The sequence below is a fragment of the Simochromis diagramma genome, unplaced genomic scaffold (genome assembly GCF_900408965.1).
Source record: "Simochromis diagramma unplaced genomic scaffold, fSimDia1.1 OVJJ01000413.1, whole genome shotgun sequence".
Taxonomy (NCBI): Eukaryota; Metazoa; Chordata; class Actinopteri; order Cichliformes; family Cichlidae; genus Simochromis; species Simochromis diagramma.
The window spans coordinates 117,462-138,415 of NW_024386948.1; the positions used below are offsets into that span (position 1 = coordinate 117,462).

Here is a 20,954-nt window from a genome sequence, read left to right on the forward strand (position 1 = left end):
TCCTTAATGAAGATCTAAGAAACTTATTGTTGCATTTAACATCACAAAATCGAATACCATCTATATATAATTGCCTTAACTTAGGGGAGATGTCAGAATATATTAAATTCAACTTCAAATTCAAATTTTATTTGTCACGTACACAGTCATACACAGTACGATATGTAGTGAAATGCTTGGACAACTGCTCGTGACCTAAAGAAAACAAAAAAGGAAAAGGCTATGAATAAGATAGGAAATAAATATGAAAAATTAAAAAGGGTAAATTTAACTAGGAAGGAATAAAATATAAATTAAGGTTAAAAATGAAATAACTGTACAACACAAATTAGAATGAAGGGTAAATTTAACTGGGAAAGAATAAGATAAAATATATAAATTAAAGTTGAAAATAAAATAACTGTACAACAAAATACACAATATAGAACTATATAAGAATGTATGACGAAATATAAATAAATATATACACAATAACAGCAATAACATTATATCATTTGTTAGGCGGTCGCACTTTTCTCCTCTCCTCCTCACCCTTATCTTCCCTGCTTAGCCTCTATGTCCTTGTCTTGTCTTGTGTGCATTTACTTTCCCTGGAACAGTCTCTCACTGTCGTTCTCTAAAACCTAAAAGAGAATTATGGATTTGATCAACTGGTCTCTGACTGCTATTGACACCCTTTTCTCAACGAGAAGTCGGGGCTCGGGAGAGCCTGAGTGCCCTGGAGGGACTTTCACTGCCGGTTACACGATGGACGGGTGGCAGAACTGGAGGACCGTGTGCCTGGCGGGACTGTCGATCGAGGACGCTGAAGATATCTACCTATTCGGAACCATGATAACAGGGTTCATGCTGATCGGCGTTGGCTTAGCCCTGGTTTATCAGAGAAATAAGAGAGCGGAACCGGCTGTTCAAACCCCCACAAGGCTGCCCGCTGGATTCGAAGCGACGGGACGAGGCGCGACCTCTCACAACGAACGTAATATGGTCAACACCTTGGAGACGCTTACAGCTGCTGTGAAGGCTCAAAACAACACCATTGAGCATATGAGGGGAAACATCAGAGAAAGGCCTGCTCAAAATGACACCCTTGAGCGACAGTTGGAAAACATCGCGGAACGGATCACTGCAGTTGTAAGGTCTCAGAATCAAAAGACTGACAACACCATGGAACAGAAGTTTGATACCATCATGGGGAGGCTCGCGGCTCTCCAACGGGAGATCGAGGGACCAGTGTCAGAGGGCTAAATTCGAGCTGCTCACAAAGGAGAAATCAACAATATTCAACATTTGGACACCACGGCGCCAGCTGCTAGGCCCAAGGCTGGAGCCCACCAAAACAACTCCCTGATAACGACTGTGTGATGACTATTCTTCCCGTCCCATGAAGGCCACCTGGGTTGGCTGGCAGACTGTTTACTTAGCCTGATAGAGCGAAGGACACTGTCTCCGCTGAACTCTGGACACGCACACACACACACTTACACTGATAAGCACGCACTCATCCCCCTCCCTTCCAAACGCCTTTGATGCTTGTTTCCTGCGGGGGAAGACAGCGGGTCTGCGCGCCGCGCTGAAATGATAGCATGGTGTAGGACGACTGCTGTGTTCCTTCGGATTACCCCCCACCCCCCTTTCCATCCCCTGTGGCTTGTCATGTGCTCTAATGTTGTGCTGTGGACATTAATGTGCTCTCTGAGGACAGAGGAGTTTTTTTTGTTTCCTGTTCTCATGCTGTCCTCCCATAGGTTGCCCAGCGTGTGAAGAGGTCTCTTTTTTTCCTCTTGTACTTTTCCCATTGTTGTGTAATTTTTTCAGTGTTATTCTCTGCAACGCTGCCGATCTCCGACTGTATTCCCATGTGATGTCTTTGTTGTGTGTGTAAGTCGGGGGGGGGGGGGGGGTCCTATTCCTCTGTGGGGCAACCTGCATATGGCCAATAAAGCATTCATTCATTCATTCATTCATTTACAACTATGTTTTTAAGTGACAATGGAATGGATTTTATAACCCGATTAAATTTACTTTTAGAACATTGGATATTAAACTTTTGGCAAAAATCTTGATGTCCTAGAACATGTCCTTCCTCATCTACAAAATGGGCAATTGCCCAAACACCTTTTGATAACCAATCTTGAATAAAAATAGATTTTCTGTTCATCAGTATATATCTATTGTTCCAAATTGGGCAATTATGTGGAGTGAAATTATGTTTAAATAACATTTTCCAATAAAGAAGGACCTGTTTATGGAATTCAGAGAGTTTAGCAGGTAGCTTAGTAATTTCAAAGTCACACTTTAGGAGAAAGTCGATACCCCCCAGTGTGTTAAAGACCTTACTTGGTATAAAAAACCAAATGGAGTGTGGATTATTTAGGAAGGATTTTAACCATTTAAGTTTCAAAACACCATTCATTATATCAAAATCAATTGCGTTTCCACCGCCTTCAATGTATGGTTTAACCATTCATCTTTAGATATATAATGGCACTTATTCCTCCAAATAAAATTAAAATTCAAGCTATTAATTGTTTTAATAACTTTATTCGATATTGATAAAGAGTAAGCTGGATATATAAATCTAGATAAACTATCCATTTTGGTTAATAATATTCTTCCAAAAATTGTGATGTCTCTTTGTAACCACTTATTTAAGATGGTCTTACATTTGTCAACATTATCTAAAATATTTACTTTTTCTAAGACTTTGTGATCTTTTGAAATTGTGATGCCCAAATATTTTACCTCCTTCTTCACCTTTATATTGTACAGTAATTGTGAATTACACTCCTTTAATGCCAATAATTCACATTTATTTAAATTTAACTTTAAGCCTGAAGCTTTTGAGAATGTAGTGATTATTTGTTTTACCAGGGAATCTGATGTTCATTTTTTAAGAAAAGAGTAGTGTCATCCGCAAGTTGACTAATTATTAAAAAATTATCCATAATCTCAATTCCGGCAACGCTGCTGTTTTTAATTAGAATTGCGAGCATCTCCACAACCATTATGAACAACAACGGAGAGCTTCCACACCCTTGCCTAATTCCTCTTTTGACGCTAAATCTTTTACCAGTGCCATAGCCTAATGACACAGAGCTATTTATATCATTATACAGTATATCTATTATCTTCCTAAATTTATCCCCAAATCCAAATCGAGTTAGTGTTTCTAAAATAAAAGGATGTTCTACTGAATCGAAAGCTTTATAAAAGTCCAAGAAAAGAATAAAACTGTCATCACTAATTAGATCATTGTAGTCCAGTAAGTCTAAAACCAATCTGATATTATTATGAATGTTCCTGTCTTTCAAAAACCCTGATTGTGTCTCACTTGTAGCTCTCTTCACGACAACACAGACACAGGTCGGTTCTTTGAAACGGGCGTTTATTACTTGGGCCTTCTCTCCTCAGCTTCACCATCACCAGTACGCCGATACGCCATTATGCCAATACGCCGTGAGAACTGGTCACGAGCGAACAGTACAAACCAATTAGCAACTTTACAGTACACATATTAAGTCCAAACACAAATAAAAAACATTTCTCAAATGACAAATACCTCGTTGGCTGCTTGTCCTGAAAAGAGGCCCTTAAGTCCTTGTATTGCCCTTTCTTTTAGTAAACTTTTAGCTTAAAATCGCTTCATGAGAGACATCTGCTCCCTCGCAGTCCATGAAAAGTCTTGTGTACTCTCGTTAAGGGTATTCTCACGAGACACTAGCTCTTACACCTTACACATGTACATTTCAAATAAAGACATTTCAACACAAACTATATACATTCATGAAATTATGTAACTTATTATAAATCAGTCATCTACATCATGAAATCCACACAGAACATTTTAACAGCATTTACATCACTAATTATACTTGAAACCCCTTGTTTGAGCCTTGTTGCAACTGAGCTAGAGAAAATTTTATAATCTGTATTTAATAAAGTTATGGGCCTTAAGTTATCCAATTGTCGTTTATCTTTGTTTGGTTTAGGAATCAATGTAATTAATCCTTGTTTCATGCTAGATATCAATTCTCCCTTTTCAATACTGGCCAGTATAGCTTTGAATAAAATTTCCCATAAGTCTTCCCAAAAAAATTGGAAGAAATTAACTGTAAGCCCATCTGGACCAGGGGATTTATTAAGTGCCATTTTCTTAACAGATGCATCTAACTCTTCAATTCTGAAGTCAGATTCATATAATTCCTTCCGATTCTAAGCACAGTTCAATAAAGCAATGATCAGATAGAGGTGCATTTGACATTACAACTTTTACAGTGTGGCTAAGAATGATGTCACTTCCTAGCCAATAGTCTATTCTAGATTTACAAGCTCCATTTGGTTTAAACCAGGAAAAGCTCTTAATTCCTGGATTTCTTACTCTCCAAATATCTGTCAAGTTGTTATTTATCAAAAAATCTATAATTAGGTTATTTTTTTGTGGTCTACCTGTCCTTGAGGGCCATCTATCAGTCCATTCATCAGGAGTCATATTCCAATCACCACCCATTAAAATGTATTGTTGAAATCTCCCAATTCTTTGAATCTTTGGGCTGAAGGAAGGACAATACTCGGTGTATTTATGCTCAATCAACAATCATTTATTTCCATACAATTCAACACTTAAGAGCATAAGGACCATCATGATGGGGAGACATGCCTGAAGAGGGTCACAGCAGTCTCGAAATGGTGACGTGTTACTCAGCTTCTTATAGCCGCTAGTGGCCCCCACCTAGTCGTAAAAGCCCAAACATTCACATTCTTTCTCTGTTACGGCGTCCAAGTTACGACCTTGGCTCCCTGTCTTTCTCTGCTCTCTGTAAAGGTGGGGGAATGGAATGTGGTCTATCTCCCCTGTCTTAGACACAGAGTCTCCTGCTTACAACCTTCTTTTTATGATTCAACAATAAAGCATGTCAAGAAAACAGTGTAATACATTCACAGCAGATCAAGGATACAGAGTGATGCACACTTATCTAATAAACTAATAAGTGAATATGTTCTTTTAACTCAAAAGTATAATGAGAACTAAACTACATACAGATCACACACTCTATATTAAAGGGTATAATATGATCTACAGCAGTATTCTAATTCAACTACTTTGATTACATATATAAGGTAACCTATAATAACAGAATAATCTAATAGTATTCTGTAGGGTATTGATCTTTAAGTTCAAAAATATTTGAAGTTATATCTTCTAACATAATTTTATTCTGACTTTCATTGTTATATCCATAAACGTTGACTAAAATGAAAAACAAACTTTCAACTCTCATTACAGCAATCAACCAATGACCATTCAAGTCAGTCCGTTGTAGTACAAGATCCCCAGGAAAGTTATTGAATAAAATTGCTACACCCCCCGACCTCGTTGAGCCATGGCTAAACAGGATTTTGCTACCCCATTGGTTTGACCAAATAGATACATCACTATCAGATGAATGAGTCTCTTGTAGAAAAATACAGTTTGATATTTTACCTTTGCAGTACAAAAATAAGGCTTTTCTTTTAACAGATTCTCTTAAACCCCTAACATTTAAAGAACCAAAACAAATGTTAACATTCAACATGAACTATAGACAGAATATCACTCACCACGTGAGAAAAAAAGTTGGACTACCTGGTATATAATGTTGTGCTATGTGATTGCTAGCAACACAGCTATGTTAGCACAACATTAGCACAGTGAAGCTGGAGGATGAACGCCAACTTTTTTTCCACTCGATAAAAGTTAACGTGATGGATTCTGGTGGTTAGGGACAAACCACCCTAATCACCAGTTGAAAGCATTTGGTCGATGCTTTCAAACAGGCACAGCTTGATGACATCATCATCATGCGCTATCGCGGTAGAGCGTCAAAATCTCTATCGTTGGCCAAATTTATATCGTTTATATCGCCCCACCCCTAAGGGGAAGGTTTGTGGTAATGGTTAAATATGTTTTTAAATGTCAAGTGGATCAAATGCTCTTTGAACAATGGACAATGTATTTATGAGTTTTTAGTGGTCAATGTACGTCATTATTGGGAATTCAGTAAATAAAATCACTTGCCCAAAGACAAAAACAACAAGGCTCCCTCAACATCAAAGCTAACATGGCTCGATATCACAGCATCCAAAGAAGTGGACGTATATTAGACAATGACACTGAAATAATGTCAGTGGTCACTGTTTGAGTAACCCTAAAAACAAATTAGTTTTACAAAATTCCATCTGGCACTTAAACATTACATGACAAAAGTAATCCAAGTAGCTGAAGTGGGTTTGTGGTTTAAACTATATCAGCTCCAACTTTAAGGAACGTATGCAAAGCGAGCAACAACATTTGACTTGTCTCAGGGACATTAGACCAGCTTCAGTAATGACAGGCAACCAAGTGAACGGCGTCCAGGTAAACTAATATTACCTGTTTGGCAATACAGCAGAAGCACGTGATGTTGGTAACTGACACACAGGGATGGGAAACCTACAAATAGGTTACCAGGACATCGGGGTTTTGGAAATGCACACAGGTGACTAACTGCCAGCTAGCTGGCTTTATACGCAGACCGCACATAGCAGGTTGCTATACACAGGCCAAACTTCAGACAGGAGAACAACTGAGATCATTCATCGACAATACCAGGTTAGTTATTAATATACTGCAACAACATGGGAATAGAGCAGCTGCGAGAGAATTCAACATTAATGAATCAATGGTACGGAATCATCTCTTTGCTATGACTGTTGCCCGGTGTTCTGACAAAACGTCCCACTTTGGCAAAACGTCCTACCGTAAGTAGTTTATGCACATTTCTGCTGTCACAGAGTCATTCCAGCACAAATGTAAGTAGGTATGACGGTTTGCCACTTAACTTTGCCCATCAGAGTATGCTTGTAGCTCATAATTATAAAGCCAGGACGGTTTGCCACTTCATTTTAGCCGTTAAAGTATGCTTGTAGGTCAAATTCACAAAGGTAGCATGATTTGGCACGTAATTTTACCCGTCAGAGTACGTGTCTAGCTGTTATTAACAAAGGTAAGATGATTTGCCACTGAATTCTAGCTGTAAAAGTATGCTTCTAACTCATATTCACAGAGGTAGGATGGTTCGCCACAAAATTTTAGCTGTTAAAGTATGCTTGTACGTCACATTTACAAAGGCAGGACGGTTTGGCATTTAATTGTACCCATCAGAGTATGTTAGTAGCTTATATTCACATAGGTAGGATGGTTCGCCACTGAATTTTGTGTTGTGCGCATGCGTAGAAACAACGGGTAGGATGGTTTGTCAGGTAGGATGGACATTATTTGCAGATGATTGTCACTACCCGATCCGTACCGGAAACCCGATTGGTACCCCGCATGTATGGGCTCAAAATGTGGTCATAAATATTTTGTACTTCTAAATCAGTTTTGTACTTGTAAATCAGGATTTGTATGTGTAAAAAAGATTTGTGTGTGTGTAAAAAAGATTTGTATGTGTAAAAAGAATTTGTGTGTGCGTAAAAAAGATTTGTGTTTGACCCCATTTTTCTTCCTTTCATCTGATTGGTCAATGTCATATCAATAACAATTGTAACAATCCAACCAGAGAACAGATGGGTTTGGCTGTCGGAGGGGCACTTTTTTGAGCTGCAGGTCCTTGAAGGGTAATACAGTTTGAAGCTGGAGGATCTCTATATAAATATCCGATAGCAGTTAGCTCCACTAACTTTCAGCAGCTGTTGAAAGGATAAAGTTGTGGTATATCAGTGGTTAGAAATACCATTATTACTACTTCCGGCCGAAGCATTTTACGATAGTTACGGGTCAGAGCATCTGTTAAGATGTTAAGAATAACAAGTATCTCTTAAAATGTTTCCGATAATGAAACATTTTATATAATGTAGACAAAAACAAAAAAATAAAAAGATAGTGACAGATCAGGACTCCCGATCCTTACTGTGCATGTGCAAAGTCGGACCGTACAAATCGGGTCTACCTGATCCGTACCGCGCATGTGCAGGGGTTTTCTTCTTTTTCTGTTCGTTTAATGGCAGTGTACTCCCCAGTGTACGAGGATACCGCCACCTGCTGACTGAGCGAATGAACCCTATTGTAAACTGAATTAGCGTCATTACAAACGTGTGTTAAATTTGATTTAGCGATAGTCGAGTGTGTTTATGCTTGTCTGTGAGGAGAGGATTGTTGGAATAGTGATGATGATGTGCACTATCACTGTCAATTGTCAGTAAACACTTAATCTGGCTGATGAATCTACACGTGAGATATTACAAAGTCTGCATTATTAACTCTGTAATTAGGCGCCATTCTTCTTATTTTACGGCGCTGTTGCTGAATCGGGGGACGCTCTCTGTTGAGGAGAAAAGCATGAATTTCTTTGTATACGGATTATCCATTGTTTAAATGTCCCGGGCAGTCGAAAAGGAGGCAGAGCTGTTGAGAAATGCTAGGAGCTAACTGGGCGCTAACCGTATCATTCAAATATATTGAATGTCGCAATGTTGGCAAAGAGAGGAAGTGACGTAAGATTTGCGCATGCGGGGTACGGATCGGGTTTCCGGTACGGATCGGGTAGTGACAGTCACTACCCGATCCGTACCGGAAACCCGATCGGTACCCCGCATGCGCGAAAGGGGTCTACTTCCGGCCGAAGCATTTTACGATAGTTACGGGTCAGAGCATCTGTTAAGAATAACAAGTATCTCTTAAAATGTTTCCGATAATGAAACATTTAATATAATGTAGACAAAAACAAAAAAATAAAAAGATAGTGACAGAGCAGGACTCCCGATCCTTACTGCGCATGTGCATAGTCGGACCGTACAAATCGGGTCTACCTGATCCGTACCACGCATGTGAAGGGGTTTTCTTCTTCTTCCGTTCGTTTAATGGCAGTTTACTCCCCAGTGTATGAGGATACCGCCACCTGCTAACTGAGCAAACGAACCCTATTGTAAACTGAATTAGCGTCATTACAAACGTGTGTTAAATTTGATTTAGTGATAATCGAGTGTGTTTATGCTTGTCTGTGTGGAGAGGATTGATTGGAATAGTAATGATGATGTCCACTATCACTGTCAATTGCCAGTAAACACTTCATCTGGCTGATGAATCTTCACATGACATATTACAAAGTCTGTATTATTAACTTTGTCATTATCCACCATTCTTCTTATTTTACGGCACTGTAGAGCTGGGCGATAGAACAATAACGATATGTATTGCGAAATAACTTTTCCTCGATAGAAAAGTTAAACTATTGCGATAGGCCTCATCTCTCTTGTCCTCTTAAAAAGAACAACAGCCAATCCAAATTAAGTGGCGCAGAGCCGAACCAATCACAGCCGCAGCGTCACGTCACGTGACTTGTTATGTGCCGCACATGTGTATTTGTTTGGGAAGCAGCCAGCAGTAATGGAGGAAATGAGTGTGCTGACTAGAGAAAAATCAACCGAGCGTGACCGAAGGTTACCGAAGAGAAAACATGATGGTTCCAATGCCGGAGAGATTGTCGAACGGAAGAGCCATAGAAGTTCTGTAGTGTGAAGGTATTTCGGCTATTTCAAGTCTGACAAAAAACAGAGTAGCGCGCACTGTAAATTGTGCCGAAAGCAAGTCTGGAAATACAATAAAGCGGTGCATGCGCAATCTCTGACTGGAAGCGCTAATTCGTCATTCGGCTTTTGTCAGACTAAAGTAACTGTTAAAACTGTTTGAAAAGCTAAGCTATACAACAAGGAGAGATTGAGAATTTCCTTTTAGTTCTCAGTTTATTTGATATTGACAAAAGTTAGTCAATTTTGTCTGATCTTCTGTAAAACAAACTAAGATTTATTTTTAGAATTAATATTTTGTTTCTAAGTGGAATTGACAATTTAGTAGTCTGTTTCGTTTGTTCTATTTTGAAACTTAAACGCTTTAGCGGCTGCTTTTGTGTAGTTTGCAATATTTGCCTTTATTTATCTGAAAAAGTCTCATGTTCCTTAAGTACATCTACCCTGTTGAACTTATTATGGGAAATAAATATTTAAATCAAAACAAGCTGCTGATTATTTCACATTTTACTTGTGAGCAATGGCACATTTAAATCTTACAAATATAGTTATTTGGCTTATATCGTGATAGATATCGTTATCGCCTGAAATGAAAAAAACATATCGTGATATGAAAAAATCTTATATCACCCAGCTCTACGGCACTGTTGTTCAATCGGGGGACGCTCTCTGTTGAGGAGAAAAGCAAAAATTTGTTGCGGATATGGATTATCCATTGTTTAAATGTCCCAGTAGTCGAAAAGGAGGCAGAGATGTTGAGAAATGCTAAGAGCTAACTGGGCGCTAACCGTGTCATTCAAATATATTGAATGTCGCAATGTTGCCAAAGAGAGGAAGTGACGTAAGATTTGCGCATGCGGGGTACCGATCGGGTTTCCGGTACCGTAGCCGTTGCGATGCTTTCAACCAAAACAGGCGCAGCTTGATAACATCATCAACATGCGCTATCACGGTAGAGCAATAGAGTAGAGTCAAAATCTCCATCTTTGGCCAAATTTATATCGTTTCTATCGTATATCGTTTCTATCGCCCACCCCTAGTGTGATATTTATATTTGTGCGTTGTTTTTGTCTTTCCTCAGAAGAACAATCTCAAATAGATGAAAACCTGGTTAGCATGGTGATTGAGGACTCCCAGCCAGTTAGCATTGTGGAGGACAAAGGATTTAAAAGATTTGTTAAATCATTAAATCCTAGCTATGTTCTCCCCACTAAAATGGTCATAAAAACAGTGAAAATTTAGTTTTTACAGAATAACATGTGAACAGGCAGTGTGTAGCTACCCTACACACTGCTTCACAGCCACGTCGTACTTTTAAACAAAATGTTTTTTCTTTCCTTTAAGCCCTGAAAGTCATGGTGGAGGCCAGGTACCAGGAGATGAAGGAGAAAGCTAAGGCCAGCATTGAGAAGGCAGCAGCTGTGAGTCTGACATCAGATATGTGGACCTCCATCAACACAGAGGCCTATCTTGCAGTCACCTGCCATTTTGTTGATGAGTCCAGCACATTAAACACCATTGTTTTAGGAGTGCAATATTTTCCTAATGCACACACTGCAGAAAATATGGCACAAGTGAAAGGCTCACTCATGACAGAATGGGCAATTACTGACAAAGTCACATGCCTAGTAACAGATGGGGCTGCCAATATGGGGGCTTGTGCAAGGGAGCTATGACTCAAACATGCCATATGCATAGCTCACACCCTGAACTTAGTGGTGAAGTAGGCCCTTGACCAGACCCCTGAGCTCTCTGACATCCGAGCCAAGTCCAGGAAGATTGTGGGATATTTCAGGAGCAGTACCACTGCAAAGGTAAGTTCTTAAGTGTCTTAATTACAGTTTCTTTAATGTTACTTAAGTGTATAGTTCTGCTCCCTTGACAATCTAATGTATGCTTTTTTAATTGTATTTTGTAAGGAGAGGCTTTCAGTGGTGCAGGAACGACTAAGGAAGCCTCAACTCAAACTAATACAGGAGGTGGAAACCCGCTGGAACAGCACTTATAATATGCTGCAAAGACTGTTCGAGCAAAGGGAGCCAGTGGGTGCTGCTTTGGCAAGTCTCACAACAAACATCCCACCTGTTTCATCTGAGGAATTCGGTATAATTTTAGAGTGTCTGGTTGTCCTAGCACCATTTAACGATGCAACCACTGAGCTCTCTCAGGAAAAAAGGGTGTCTGGGTCAAAGGTCATACCTTTGCTCACTATGCTGGATCAATGCCTAAATTAACAAATGGAAAAATCACCATCCATTGGGTTTTCTCTGGCTCAGAAGCTGAGGATGCTATTGAGAGAGAAGCTGGATAAAATACAAACCATGAGCATTATGTTCCTTGCGACACTGCTGGACCCAAGGTTCAGAAAACTGTGGTTTCTCAGCACTGCAAGAGCTAGCGAAGCAGAAAAAAGACTGAAAGCAGAATGTGCTTCCGTAATGAGAGCCTCCACCACCACAGCCATCAACGTCACAAACTGTTGAGGCTGTTTCCTCACGGTACTATTGTTATTGCATTTGAGTTGCATTTATATAAACTGATTGTTGGGATGTCCTCTGTATCTATTATTGTACGATCTGCTGTACAATATAAAGCGCCTTGAGGGGACTGTTGTTGTGATTTGGCGCTATATAAATAAAATTGGATTGAAAATTGAATTGTTAGTATCACATAAAACTCTCCTTATTGTTTAGGTAACAACCTGTGGCGTTGCCTGAATGAAAGTGTCAGGCAGACACAGACACAAAATGTGACAGCAGACGTAAATATTGAGGTCCAACGGTACATGATGGAGCCAAATATTGGAAGGCTGGAGGACCCCCTTAAATACTGGGAGAGACAAAAATATGTCTATCCTCACTTATATAAGTTAGCACTGACCCCTGCCTCATCTGTGCCCTATAAGTGAGTGTTTTCAAAAGCAGGGGAAATATTGTCCAAAAAAATCAAATTGCCTAAGACCTGCCACAGTGGAGAAAGTGTTGTTTTTAAATAAAAAACAATGATGTATCCCCTAAACACTAATCACTGTCCATACCTCAACGTTACAAAAGCACAACCACTGTCCATACCCCAATCACACCTCACAGTAAATCATCATTTCCATTTTAAGCATTTCCAAATAATCATTTTCCATACTGCTAGTATAAATATACACAGTATACTGCCAACTAATATTTTTACATCCAGTAGATGTCCTACTAGAGCAAATGAAGCTTCAAGACGCTTTGCGCTGGGGTGAACCAATTGGATTAAAAGCTTCAGTGCTTCATGAAGCTTTATCTGTCCATCACTACCATACTCCTTCCATTTCTGAATGATCGCTTGAACAGTGCTCCGTGGGATGTTCAAGGCTTGGGAAATCTTTTTTGTAGCCTAAGCCTGCTTTAAATGTCTGAATAACTCTATCCCTGACCTGTCTGGTGTGTTCTTTGGACTTCATGGCATTGCTACTCCCAATATTTTCTTAGACAAACTCTGAGGCCATCACAGAGCAGCTGCATTTGTACTGACATTAGATTACACACAGGTGCACTCTATTTAGTCATTAGCACTCATCAGGCAATTTCTATGGGCAACTGGCTGCACTCAGACCAAAGGGGGCTGAATAATTACGCACACCCCACTTTGCAGTTATTTATTTGTAAAAAATGTTTGGAATCATGTATGATTTTCTTTCCACTTCTCAGGGCCTGCTGTGGTGTAGATTTTAATACACCCCTTCTCTGGATCAAAAGCAGTTCAATGACATGAAAATGAAAGGCTTACAGCACTAAGTATTCCCAGGCAGTCTCCCATCCAAGTACTAACCAAGCCCAGCCCTGCTTAGCTTCCGAGATCAGACGAGGTCGGGCGTGCTCAGGGTGGTATGGCCGTAAGCTGCTGGCCCCAGCACAATGTCTCAATTTATGGATTCAAGTGATTAGGTGGCAAGTACCTGAAGTTACGAACGCAATCCTAAAACCCTACCTGCATGTTTGCATAATACCCAAACCCAAAGGCTCAGTTTAGCATTTATCCAACAGCACTGCCCCTGGATTGTTGAAGATGGCCTCATGAACCAGCACAGGGCCTGGTGTGTTGTACATGGCCACAGCTAGCAGCACAGGGCCTGGTTTGGTGAAGATGGCCTCGGCCAGAAGCACAGGCCCTGGTGTGGTGTAAGTGGCCTCAGCCAGAGCCACAGGCCCTGGTGTGGTGTAAGTGGCCTCAATAGCAACTAAGGCCCTGGTGTGGTGTAGATTGCCTTAGCCAGAGTCAGAGACCCTGGTGGCCTCAGCCAGTGCCACAGGCCCTGGTGTGGTGTAGGTGGCCTCAGCCGGCAACTCAGGCCCTGGATTGTTGAAGATGGCATCAGCCAGAGCCACAGGCCCTGGTGTGGTGTAAGTGGCCCCAGCCGGCAACTCAGGCCCGGGTGTGGTGTAAGTGGCCTCAGCAAGAGCCACAGGCCCTGGTGTGGTGTAAGTGGCCTCAGCCAGAGCCACAGGCCCTGGTGTGGTGTAAGTGGCCTCAATAGCAACTAAGGCCCTGGTGTGGTGTAGATTGCCTTAGCCAGAGTCACAGACCCTGGTGGCCTGAGCAAGAGCCACAGGCCCTGGTGTGGTGTAAGTGGCCTCAATAGCAACTAAGGACCTGGTGTGGTGTAGATTGCCTTAGCCAGAGTCACAGACCCTGGTGGCCTGAGCAAGAGCCACAGGCCCTGGTGTGGTGTAGGTGGCCTCAGCCAGAGCCACAGGCCCTGGTGTGGTGTAAGTGGCCTCAGCCAGAGCCACAGGCCCTGGTGTGGTGTAGGTGGCCTGAGCAAGAGCCACAGGCCCTGGTGTGGTGTAAGTGGCCTCAATAGCAACTAAGGCCCTGGTGTGGTGTAAGTGGCCTCAGCCGGCAACTCAGGCCCTGGTGTGGTGTAGATTGCCTTAGCCAGAGTCACAGACCCTGGTGGCCTGAGCAAGAGCCACAGGCCCTGTTGTGGTGTAAGTGGCCCCAGCCGGCAACTCAGGCCCGGGTGTGGTGTAGATTGCCTTAGCCAGAGTCACAGGCCCTGGTGTGGTGTAAGTGGCCTCAGCCAGCAGCCACAGGCCCTGGTGTGGTGTAAGTGGCCTCAGCCAGCAGCCACAGGCCCGGGTGTGGTGTAAGTGGCCTCAGCCAGCAGCCACAGGCCCTGGTGTGGTGTAGGTGGCCTCAGCCAGCAGCACAAGACATTGGAAAAGAGCCAAAAGCAATGTCGTTAATGTGCCCTCATTAATGGGCAGCTGCTTTGGGTCTTTTAATACACCCCTTCTCTGGATCAAAAGCACTTCAATGACATGAAAATGCAAGGCTTACAGCACTAAGTATTCCCAGGCAGTCTCCCATCCAAGTACTAACCAAGCCCAGCCCTGCTTAGCTTCCGAGATCAGACGAGGTCGGGCGTGCTCAGGGTGGTATGGCCGTAAGCTGCTGGCCCCAGCACAATGTCTCAATTTATGGATTCAAGTGATTAGGTGGCAAGTACCTGAAGTTACGAACGCAATCCTAAAACCCTACCTGCATGTTTGCATAATACCCAAACCCAAAGGCTCAGTTTAGCATTTATCCAACAGCACTGCCCCTGGATTGTTGAAGATGGCCTCATGAACCAGCACAGGGCCTGGTGTGTTGTACATGGCCACAGCTAGCAGCACAGGGCCTGGTTTGGTGAAGATGGCCTCGGCCAGAAGCACAGGCCCTGGTGTGGTGTGAGTGGCCTGAGCAAGAGCCACAGGCCCTGGTGTGGTGTAAGTGGCCTCAGCCAGAGCCACAGGCCCTGGTGTGGTGTAAGTGGCCTCAGCCAGAGGCACAGACCCTGGTGTGGTGTAAGTGGCCTGAGCAAGAGCCACAGACCCTGGTGTGGTGTAAGTGGCCTCAGCCAGCAGCCACAGGCCCTGGTGTGGTGTAAGTGGCCTCAGCCAGAGCCACAGGCCCTGGTGTGGTGTAAGTGGCCTCAATAGCAACTAAGGCCCTGGTGTGGTGTAAGTGGCCTCAGCCAGCAGCCACAGGCCCTGGTGTGGTGTAAGTGGCCTCAGCCAGAGCCACAGGCCCTGGTGTGGTGTAAGTGGCCTCAATAGCAACTAAGGCCCTGGTGTGGTGTAAGTGGCCTCAGCCAGCAGCCACAGGCCCTGGTGTGGTGTAAGTCGCCTCATCCAGCAGCCACAGGCCCTGGTGTGGTGTAAGTAGCATCAGCCAGAGCCACAGGCCCTGGTGTGGTGTAAGTGGCCTCAATAGCAACTAAGGCCCTGGTGTGGTGTAAGTGGCCTCAGCCAGCAGCCACAGGCCCTGGTGTGGTGTAAGTGGCCTCAGCAAGCAGGCACAGACCCTGGTGTGGTGTAAGTGGCCTGAGCAAGAGCCACAGGCCCTGGTGTGGTGTAAGTGGCCTGAGCAAGAGCCACAGGCCCTGGTGTGGTGTAAGTGGCCTCAGCCAGAGCCACAGGCCCTGGTGTGGTGTAAGTGGCCTCAATAGCAACTAAGGCCCTGGTGTGGTGTAAGTGGCCTCAGCCAGCAGCCACAGGCCCTGGTGTGGTGTAAGTCGCCTCATCCAGCAGCCACAGGCCCTGGTGTGGTGTAAGTAGCATCAGCCAGCAGCCACAGGCCCTGGTGTGGTGTAAGTGGCCTCAATAGCAACTAAGGCCCTGGTCAATAGTCAATGGTCAATGGTAACTTTATTGTCGCTGATGGGAAATTGATTCGCAGTATGTCAAAACAAACAACAAACATACAACCAACACATCACGTACACTCATTAAAAAAAGTACTATAATATAATATAAGCCTGATAAAACAACCTAGATATTCCATCGAAATCTAGGTTGTGGTGTAAGTGGCCTCAGCCAGCAGCCACAGGCCCTGGTGTGGTGTAGGTGGCCTCAGCCAGCAGCCACAGGCCCTGGTGTGGTGTAAGTGGCCTCAGCCAGCAGCCACAGGCCCTGGTGTGGTGTAAGTGGCCTCAGCCAGAGGCACAGACCCTGGTGTGGTGTAAGTGGCCTGAGCAAGAGCCACAGACCCTAGTGTGGTGTAAGTGGCCTCAATAGCAACTAAGGCCCTGGTGTGGTGTAAGTGGCCTCAGCCAGCAGCCACAGGCCCTGGTGTGGTGTAAGTGGCCTCAGCCAGCAGCCACAGGCCCTGGTGTGGTGTAAGTGGCCTGAGCAAGAGCCACAGACCCTGGTGTGGTGTAAGTGGCCTCAGCCAGAGCCACAGGCCCTGGTGTGGTGTAAGTGGCCTCAGCCAGCAGCCACAGGCCCTGGTGTGGTGTAAGTGGCCTCAGCCAGCAGCCACAGGCCCTGGTGTGGTGTAAGTGGCCTCAGCCAGCAGCCACAGGCCCTGGTGTGGTGTAAGTGGCCTCAGCCAGTGCCACAGGCCCTGGTGTGGTGTAAGTGGCCTGAGCAAGAGCCACAGGCCCTGGTGTGGTGTAAGTGGCCTCAGCCAGCAGCCACAGGCCCTGGTGTGGTGTAAGTGGCCTCAGCCAGTGCCACAGACCCTGGTGTGGTGTAAGTGGCCTCAGCCGGCAACTCAGGCCCGGGTGTGGTGTAAGTGGCCTTAGCCAGAGTCACAGGCCCTGGTGTGGTCTAAGTGGCCTCAGCCGGCAACTCAGGCCCTGTTGTGGTGTAAGTGGCCCCAGCCGGCAACTCAGGCCCGGGTGTGGTGTAAGTGGCCTCAGCCAGCAGCCACAGGCCCTGGTGTGGTGTAAGTCGCCTCAGCCAGCAGCCACAGGCCCTGGTGTGGTGTAAGTGGCCTCAATAGCAACTAAGGCCCTGGTGTGGTGTAAGTGGCCTCAGCCAGAGCCACAGGCCCTGGTGTGGTGTAAGTGGCCTCAATAGCAACTAAGGCCCTGGTGTGGTGTAAGTGGCCTCAGCCAGTGCCACAGACCCTGGTGTGGTCTAAGTGGCCTCAGCCGGCAACTCAGGCCCTGGTGTGGTGTAAGTGGCCCCAGCCAGAGGCACAGACCCTGGTGTGGTGTAAGTGGCCTGAGCAAGAGCCACAGACCCTAGTGTGGTGTAAGTGGCCTCAATAGCAACTAAGGCCCTGGTGTGGTGTAGGTGGCCTCAGCTAGCAGCACAAGACATTGGAAAAGAGCCAAAAGCAATGTCGTTAATGTGCCCTCATTAATGGGCAGCTGCTTTGGGTCTTTTAATACACCCCTTCTCTGGATCAAAAGCACTTCAATGACATGAAAATGAAAGGCTTACAGCACCAGGTATTCCCAGGCGGTCTCCCATCCAAGTACTAACCAAGCCCAGCCCTGCTTAGCTTCCGAGATCAGACGAGGTCGGGCGTGCTCAGGGTGGTGTGGCCGTAAGCTGCTGGCCCCAGCACAATGTCTCAATTTATGCATTCAACTGATAATTGGCAAGTACCTGAAGTTACCAAGACAATCCTATAACCCTACCTGCATGTTTGCATAATACCCTAACCCAAAGGCTCAGTTTAGCATTTATCCAACAGCACAGCCCCTGGATTGTTGAAGATGGCCTCATGAACCAGCACAGGGCCTGGTGTGTTGTACATGGCCACAGCTAGCAGCACAGGGCCTGGTTTGGTGAAGATGGCCTCGGCCAGAAGCACAGGGCCTGGTGTGATGTGAGTGGCCTGAGCAAGAGCCAAAGGCCCTGGTGTGGTGTAAGTGGCCTCAGCCAGCAGCCACAGGCCCTGGTGTGGTGTAAGTGGCCTCATCCAGCAGCCACTGGCCCTGGTGTGGTGTAAGTGGCCTCAGCCAGCAGCCACAGGCCCTGGTGTGGTGTAGGTGGCCTCAGCCAGCAGCACAATACATTGGTAAAGAGCCAAAAGCAATGTCGTTAATGTGCTCTCATTAATGGGCAGCTGCTTTGGGTCTTTTAATACACCCCTTCTCTGGATCAAAAGCACTTCAATGACATGAAAATGAAAGGCTTACAGCACCAGGTATTCCCAGGCGGTCTCCCATCCAAGTACTAACCAAGCCCAGCCCTGCTTAGCTTCCGAGATCAGACGAGGTCGGGCGTGCTCAGGGTGGTATGGCCGTAAGCTGCTGGCCCCAGCACAATGTCTCAATTTATGGATTCAAGTGATTAGGTGGCAAGTACCTGAAGTTACGAACGCAATCCTAAAACCCTACCTGCATGTTTGCATAATACCCAAACCCAAAGGCTCAGTTTAGCATTTATCCAACAGCACAGCCCCTGGATTGTTGAAGATGGCCTCATGAATCAGCACAGGGCCTGGTGTGTTGTACATGGCCACAGCTAGCAGCACAGGGCCTGGTTTGGTGAAGATGGCCTCGGCCAGAAGCACAGGCCCTGGTGTGGTGTAAGTGGCCTGAGCAAGAGCCACAGGCCCTGGTGTGGTGTAAGTGGCCTCAGCCGGCAACTCAGGCCCTGGTGTGGTGTAAGTGGCCTCAGCCAGCAGCCACAGGCCCTGGTGTGGTGTAAGTGGCCTCAGCCAGCAGCCACAGGCCCTGGTGTGGTGTAGGTGGCCTCAGCCGGCAACTCAGGCCCTGTTGTGGTGTAAGTGGCCTCAGCCAGCAGCCACAGGCCCTGGTGTGGTGTAGGTGGCCTCAGCCGGCAACTAAGGCCCTGGTGTGGTGTAAGTGGCCTCAGCCAGAGGCACAGACCCTGGTGTGGTGTAAGTGGCCTGAGCAAGAGCCACAGACCCTAGTGTGGTGTAAGTGGCCTCAATAGCAACTAAGGCCCTGGTGTGGTGTAAGTGGCCTCAGCCAGAGCCACAGGCCCTGGTGTGGTGTAAGTGGCCTCAATAGCAACTAAGGCCCTGGTGTGGTGTAAGTGGCCTCAGCCAGCAGCCACAGGCCCTGGTGTGGTCTAAGTGGCCTCAGCCGGCAACTCAGGCCCTGTTGTGGTGTAAGTGGCCCCAGCCGGCAACTCAGGCCCGGGTGTGGTGTAGATTGCCTTAGCCAGAGTCACAGGCCCTGGTGTGGTGTAGGTGGCATCAGCTAGCAGCACAAGACATTGGAAAAGAGCCAAAAGCAATGTCGTTAATGTGCCCTCATTAATGGGCAGCTGCTTTGGGTCTTTTAATCCCTTAGCAGTCCTACAAATTTTGCCTAAAAGGGTTAGGAGTCGGACGTACCGTGGGCGGTACGTCCGACTGCTAAGGGTTTAATACACCCCTTCTCTGGATCAAAAGCACTTCAATGACATGAAAATGAAAGGCTTACAGCACCAGGTATTCCCAGGCGGTCTCCCATCCAAGTACTAACCAAGCCCAGCCCTGCTTAGCTTCCGAGATCAGACGAGGTCGGGCGTGCTCAGGGTGGTGTGGCCGTAAGCTGCTGGCCCCAGCACAATGTCTCAATTTATGCATTCAACTGATAATTGGCAAGTACCTGAAGTTACCAAGACAATCCTATAACCCTACCTGCATGTTTGCATAATACCCTAACCCAAAGGCTCAGTTTAGCATTTATCCAACAGCACAGCCCCTGGATTGTTGAAGATGGCCTCATGAACCAGCACAGGGCCTGGTGTGTTGTACATGGCCACAGCTAGCAGCACAGGGCCTGGTTTGGTGAAGATGGCCTCGGCCAGAAGCACAGGCCCTGGTGTGATGTGAGTGGCCTGAGCAAGAGCCAAAGGCCCTGGTGTGGTGTAAGTGGCCTCAGCCAGCAGCCACAGGCCCTGGTGTGGTGTAAGTGGCCTGAGCAAGAGCCACCGACCCTAGTGTGGTGTAAGTGGCCTCAATAGCAACTAAGGCCCTGGTGTGGTGTAAGTGGCCTCAGCCAGAGCCACAGGCCCTGGTGTGGTGTAAGTGGCCTCAATAGCAACTAAGGCCCTGGTGTGGTGTAAGTGGCCTCAGCCAGCAGCCACAGGCCCTGGTGTGGTGTAAGTGGCCTCAATAGCAACTAAGGCCCTGGTGTGGTGTAAGTGGCCTCAGCCAGCAGCCACAGGCCCTGGTGTGGTGTAAGTGGCCTCATCCAGCAGCCACAGGCCCTGGTGTGATGTAGATGGCCTCAGCCAGCCACAGGCCCTGGTGTGGTGTAAGTGGCCTCAGCCAGCAGCCACAGGCCCTGGTGTGGTGTAAGTGGCCTCAGCCAGAAGCACAGACCCTGGTGTGGTGTAAGTGGCCTGAGCAAGAGCCACAGACCCTAGTGTGGTGTAAGTGGCCTCAAAGGAGCGACTAGGCCCTGTGTGGTGTAAGTGGCCTCAGCAATAGCACCATAGGCCCTGGTGTGGTGTAAGTGGCCTAAGCCAGCAGCCACAGGCCCTGGTGTGGTGTAAGATGTAGGCACTGAGCAGAGAAGCCACCAAGAGGAACAAGGACACAAAACTGGGTAGTGGTGGGAGTGGCCAAGCAAAGAGCAACTAAGAAGATAGAAGCCCATGGGGTGGGAGGTAGGGAGTAAGGGGGGCCCTCAGGAGAGGCAGTGCCGGACAGGGGAAAAAACAACCGGGTGTGGTCTAAAGTTGGGC

General features: G+C 45.8%; 1 long non-coding RNA gene and 5 other non-coding genes across 7 annotated transcripts in view; 1 reads left to right on the forward strand and 5 right to left on the reverse strand.

The window, feature by feature from the left end:
- Window positions 1–13,304: 13,304 nt before the first annotated feature.
- LOC120737644 lies at window positions 13,305–13,423 on the reverse strand. Its single transcript, XR_005696793.1, has one exon. It is a non-coding gene; the product is annotated as a 5S ribosomal RNA (ribosomal RNA).
- A 1,435-nt stretch (window positions 13,424–14,858) lies between these two features.
- On the reverse strand, window positions 14,859–14,977 carry LOC120737645. The gene has a single exon (XR_005696794.1). It is a non-coding gene; the product is annotated as a 5S ribosomal RNA (ribosomal RNA).
- Window positions 14,978–17,303: 2,326 nt separating this feature from the next.
- Window positions 17,304–20,954, forward strand: part of LOC120737565 — an 11,406-nt gene continuing 7,755 nt past the window's right edge. Inside the window, exons 1-2 of one of the 2 annotated variants that reach the window (XR_005696763.1) lie at window positions 17,304–17,591; window positions 19,000–19,641. This is a non-coding gene — a long non-coding RNA (uncharacterized LOC120737565). The remainder of the gene's footprint in view (window positions 17,592–18,999; window positions 19,642–20,954) is intronic. The other variant, XR_005696764.1, reaches the window with a different exon arrangement.
- On the reverse strand, window positions 17,735–17,853 carry LOC120737642. The gene has a single exon (XR_005696791.1). It is a non-coding gene; the product is annotated as a 5S ribosomal RNA (ribosomal RNA).
- On the reverse strand, window positions 18,439–18,557 carry LOC120737641. Its single transcript, XR_005696790.1, has one exon. It is a non-coding gene; the product is annotated as a 5S ribosomal RNA (ribosomal RNA).
- Window positions 19,696–19,814, reverse strand: LOC120737643. The gene has a single exon (XR_005696792.1). It is a non-coding gene; the product is annotated as a 5S ribosomal RNA (ribosomal RNA).